The sequence below is a fragment of the Trematomus bernacchii genome, unplaced genomic scaffold (assembly GCF_902827165.1).
Source record: "Trematomus bernacchii unplaced genomic scaffold, fTreBer1.1, whole genome shotgun sequence".
Classification (NCBI taxonomy): Eukaryota; Metazoa; Chordata; class Actinopteri; order Perciformes; family Nototheniidae; genus Trematomus; species Trematomus bernacchii.
Window position 1 is genome coordinate 4171206 of NW_022987851.1, and position 6000 is coordinate 4177205.

A 6000-nucleotide genomic window follows, 5' to 3' on the forward strand; every position below is an offset into this window, starting at 1 on the left:
AGGGACTATAGTGTTAACAAATCCAAGAAAAATGTGTAGTGTATATAATGAGTGTGCACACTTATCTAGTATCCTATCCATGTGAACCTGTTTTACGACAGGAGAGAGCTCTCCCTCTCCTTATTGTTGAAACAGCTTCTAATCTCCGTTAGCTCCGGGCTAGCACCAGATGCTAACAACAACCCATGTAACTCTCTCAGTCTCTCTCTCAGTCTCTCTCTCTGTCTCTCTCTCTATATATATATTTGTCTGTCTCTCTCTCACTCTCTCAAAGTCCGACAGGAAAGAGCTCTCCCTCTCCTTATTGTTGAAACAGCTACTAATCTCCGTTAGCTCCGGGCTAGCACCAGATGCTAACAACAACCCACGTAACTCTCTCTGTCTCTCTCTCTCTATATATTTGTCTGTCTCTCTCTCAGTCTCTCAAAGTCCGACAGGAAAGAGCTCTCCCTCTCCTTATTGTTGAAACAGCTACTAATCTCCGTTAGCTCCGAGCTAGCACCAAATGCTAACAACAACCCCCTCTCTCTCTCTTTCTATCTCTCTCTCACAAGATGCGCTCGTGCCACACACACACAGACGCTCCTCCTTGACGATGACCGCTTGCGTAAAAAAATAATAATAAACACATTTAAAAAGTGGGGGGGACACAAATGGGATTTTGAAAAGTGGGGCGGACATGTCCCCCCTGTCCCCAGTGGAAATTACGCCCATGGCAGCAGTCACTGGACAGACCTGTCACTCAATGTGACCACGCACTAATGTATGCATAACTTTGAGGCTTAATATAACTTAAACTAATTATAAATGGTAGTAACTCATTAATAAATGGTGATTTGTTTAACACTTTACAATAAAAATTGGTACCAATTATAAATGGTTGTAACTCATTAATAAATGGGAATGTGTTTTACACTTTACAATAAGGCTCCCTTTTGGCAGTTATAAATGTTAGTAACTCATAAATGAATGGTCATAAAGAGATGCCAAAAAACATCAAGATGGAAGGGGGGGAATCAACTCAGTGAGCAACAGATACCAAGGATGTTGGCTGATGAAGACGAAGTAAGCTAGTGCCAATATAAGGCTTAGTCATCTTGCCAAATAGTGAGCCTGTGTTGATGTATGAAAACTATGTTAGAACTGGTTTATAAATGGTTCTTAATGATTAATAAAGTGTTTACAACCTAATTAATAACCTAATTATAAACCCGTTATGAATCCTTTATAAGGCTAGTAGTCTTATTGTAAAGTGGTACCGAACAATGTAGCTGATACTACTGATAACACTCATCTAACGGGCCGATAACATCTGAATCAGGTTGAGAGATTCAGGAGCTGATACATTTAACAGAAGCTCAGATTAGAGCCGTTGAACCTTTGCGTCGAAAGGACCCAGTTGAGGTGGTTCGGTTTTCTGATAAGTATGCCTCCTGGGATAGAGACATTCTCTGGATTGCCCAAAGATTCCTAGGGAGGGGCTAGAAGACTTTGATGGGAAGAGGGACCTCTGGATTACCTTTCTTAGCCGTAAGGGATTAATAGCAGTAAATGGATGAATGGATATTTGCTTTATCACTGACCAAGATCTGTGTTTGTTATCACAAATCCAATTCTGTATCAACACTCACACACTCACACATGCCCACACAGGTTATCTGTTGTGTAATGTCATGTGATGCCCCTATAGGTTTCATTGTTGCTCTGCCACTACAGTAAACTCACTAGATAGTTTTGTTTATTTTAAGGAATGAATTGACGCATAAAACACAAATAGAGTGGTGCAGTGATGACGTATTTTTGTAGACCCTACCCAGAAGTTTGTGTCGCAAGGGTTCTATCAACAAAAAGCAATGGGATTTTTCAATTGGATTTCTGAAAATAGTAGAAAACAAGATCTTTGGCAAACAAACAGTTAAGATACTTACACATTTTGTTTAGCTAAACATATTAACTCCACATTGTTGAACTACATCACGGTCGCATGGATACGCACCACCACCGCAACTGCTGTTCTATAGTACATAAGAGATTTGGACATTCACAAGTGAGGTATTACTGATGTATTTTATGTGGTAGAACAAAATGTGAAAATCTCTTCACTTTGGGTACACCACAGACCTTACTTCAGGTTTCTCTCCCAAAACACCTGCACCACTCTATTAGGGTACCCAAAAGACAATCTTCCAAGCACATTCCGTACTGGAGAATTATAAAGACATAACTTCTCTATCCATAACATCATGCAAGTACAGGTATGATTGTATTTAATCATCCATCTGTCCCTCCATTAGCTATAAGTCCTTATCCAGATCATGAGACTTTATTTGAGCACATTCTAGGGAGTAAGATGAGGATGAGACTTTGACATTACTTTGTACTGTATGTTCATGGTTATGGCAACATCTCTGATTTACATAGCTGGCTTTATAAATGTAATATGTTTTGCTTTTATCTATTTTTATGTTCTTATTTAGGCTTTTAAGATGAAATCAATCCTTATTTAAAGCTCCATTTTCTTATGTAAATCATATGATTTCCTTTTACTTTACATTTAGATACTTTCACAAGGTCTAAAATGCTTAATCAATGCACTTTCTTTTCAGTGTATTTAAAATGTCCTAGAATAGAATATATTAATTGTCCTCACTGATGTGCATGCATATGCACCTTTAAACTGCACACTTCAGTGAAAGACGTATATTTGTGCCTCAATATCATTGTGTCATCTGCTTCACATGAATTCACATTTCACTCCATCCTACACAGAATCTCTTTCACCAAAGCTCATTGGGTATTATTATCATAATGTGGAATGTATACAGTATGTATTGATTTGATCAAACAACATGCACCTAGTGTAAGAGGAGCATTGACGTGTGATGTTTGGTGCTATTGATTTTTCCTATAGCAAGCAGCTTAACAGAGAAAGGAATTCCTGTCAGTGCACAGTGTTATGATGACTTAGTTGAATGTCAAGCCACGTATTTAAATATTGTTTTTGTACTGTCAGTTCATCCACTGTTTATGTTTAGGTAAGTGTTACATGGTGTATTTACCTTGGTTTTACCCTCAATATGTTATCAATATACCCAATATGTATAACTATTCTGACTGTTGTAATTTGTTTAATTTATGAAGAATTCTGCTATACTTGAATATTAGAAGGTGTGATTATAGACTTAAGGATACGGTGTAGTGGTGTAGCAATGACTTACAGCAGGTTATATGAAACGAATAACAGCACTGAGACCTGTTTTCCCATTCTAGTGCTGAATAAATAGCATAGCTTGAACCACAGCCATATAGTATCCAGCACAGAGAGAGGCAACAGTGCAGTGCTGGCACCAACACCAAGTCTGAATTAAGTAATAGTGTATGTGCTTATCTGTGTGAAATTTGTTGAAATGAGAATGTGTATTATGTAATAATTTGCAGAGTGGGGGAATTCTTTTGGTATGCATGTTTTTTAATGTACTTCTGTTATCAGTCCCACAGAATCATACTGTAAAGCTTTCTTTGACTGCCTTTTATTTGTCACTTAAAAATGTTATAAGAAGACATTCAAACCGAAATTATAATTCCACCATCAGTTATCTCAAGACAGCTGAAAGCAGTTCAAACATTTTGCATGTTATGGTTGTAGTTTTAATTTAAAAATTACAACATTTTTGTTGATCTCTGTTTGCAATCACTAGAAATATTACTTGCTTTCATGGCTTTAAAACACATTACAGAGATTGATATGACCTTTAAATTAACAATATCATTTCACATTTTGGGTTAAAGGCTAGCACGCTTACTTGCTGTGTAAGAAGATCGGTGCTACTCTCGCACGCTAAACATGAAGCTACAGCTAGTGGACGGTTAGCTTAGCCTAGCATAAAGACTGGAAATTGGCGGGAACAGCTCACCTGGCTCTGTCCAAAAGTAACAAGATCTGCCTAACAGCCCAGATGAAACATATCTTGGTTGTATACATTAAACTCCCTCTAAGGGTAGAACAACAGGTTCCAGTTTAAAATGGGGTTCATGAGGGATGTGACTTTCACAGCCATTGCACTTAATTGAGTTCCAGCTTTGAAATAGTTTGACCCACAAGCTCACCTTGACATTAATACACGTAGGAGTGAGCTTTAAAAGTACATATTGGTTGATTTTTACCTTTTAGAGAGAGAAAGGCTAGCTGTTTTCCCCTTTACTACATTGTTCTGCTAAGCTTAACAAAGCTAGGCTAATTAGCTGCTTTATGTACATACACATTAAGTGTACATGCGTAAGAGTGTGGTATCAATCTTCTCATCATACCCCCTTCCAAACATTAAATAGGAATATTTCCAAAAACATTTAAACTGTTTCATCAAAGGAGTCATCAATTGTGTGAAAAGGCAATCTTAAAAAATTATATGAATTCATCAATTGAAATACTTCCTGAGGAGCAATTGAGGGGGTGATTTGGCTTTTATTCCAACACCCTCTCCACTGCTCAAGGTTGTTCATTTTTTAAGAAGAAATCCAACCAAAATGAAGCATGCATTGATGAGCTCTATTTGTTAAGATAAATGATCACACATAATCCTAAACATATGGAAGCTTCAGCACAGCACATTCTGTCTAAATGGAGAACTGCGGAAGTAAATAAGCACTTGATATTAGGGATGTATCAGTGTTTGAGTCATCGTCTGCCTCGTAAAGAACTGCACCAGAGCTCATGTGAATCTCAGAAGCCTTTATTTGTCTTTATTTACAGTGTTATATATTTTGGTTGGGCTAAATTGTGACCAGGTTTTATCCCCGCTCAGCCTTATATACCAGTATTAAGCTAATCACTCACTCTATTATGTAACACATGACTGTTCACAATCTGTGGCAATTAAAGCATTCTTTTTTTGGTAGGAACCTATATCAAGGATTATATATAACAGAATGAGTCATCTTTAAATATTAGCTTTATGTAAAGAAAGTTGAATGGTAATAAAAGACAGTCTCCCTCCTCAGTGTGTGACACTTTGTTTAATTTACAGCAGCAGCCTTGGATCTATGTCAGGGGTCCGGATGCGTTTTACAGATGGTTATACTGCAGTAGGATTTCATGACTCATTCAATTTGATGCAGACACTAGCACACTCCAGCATGAATGACTACTTGAATACTGGAAATTGGAATACTTAAAAGAAGCAATGAGACATGGTTTATAGGGGATCTTGTTTAATGTATGTAATTAAAACAACACAGTTACAAAACTGCAGTGCATTGATGCATATAAAACTAAGTGAATTAACAAAATGATATTAAATTAAATTAATTGATTTGTATTGACGTCTTTCAAAAATGGGTTTGTGTGTAAGATCTTTTTAGCATTCAACCATATTTAAAATATATATTAAATATTTATATATATTATTATTAAGATGTATTTGTATTTAGCCTTCTTACTACTTGTACAAATTAATAGCAATACTTTCCCAATGGTCATAAAGCATTCTACTGAAAACATACACAACAGATCATCAATATTCAAGTATTTGGTTACAGCTCCAGTTGCATTCAAAATCAGAAAATGCTTATGGTTAAAATAACTGTAGGTGATTGCACTTCATCTAACAACATTGATTTACTTCAGTTCCTACCAAATATGGCCACATGTACAGTAGACTAAGTAAGCATTATTTGTGGTTGTATTTACCACTGGAAATACCTGAACAGTATATATTGTGGTTATTTGAACCACAACCACACATCTTAGGTGTGTATGAATTATTATTGGTATGAAGATCTCATATTTCCCATAACCATGAAAGCAACATTTTTTTTCAATGAAAGCAATTTCTGATGTTTACGTTCGTCACTATGGTGACGGTGTAGGAGGCAGGTCACTGCACTGGCTTGTGACGCTGACAGGAAGTATTAACCAATCAGAAAATTAGCTCTGTTACCGGACTGACGTCACCGTTAAAGCTAACAGAACCGTTACTTGGTTGCAGAAAAACTCTACAACTG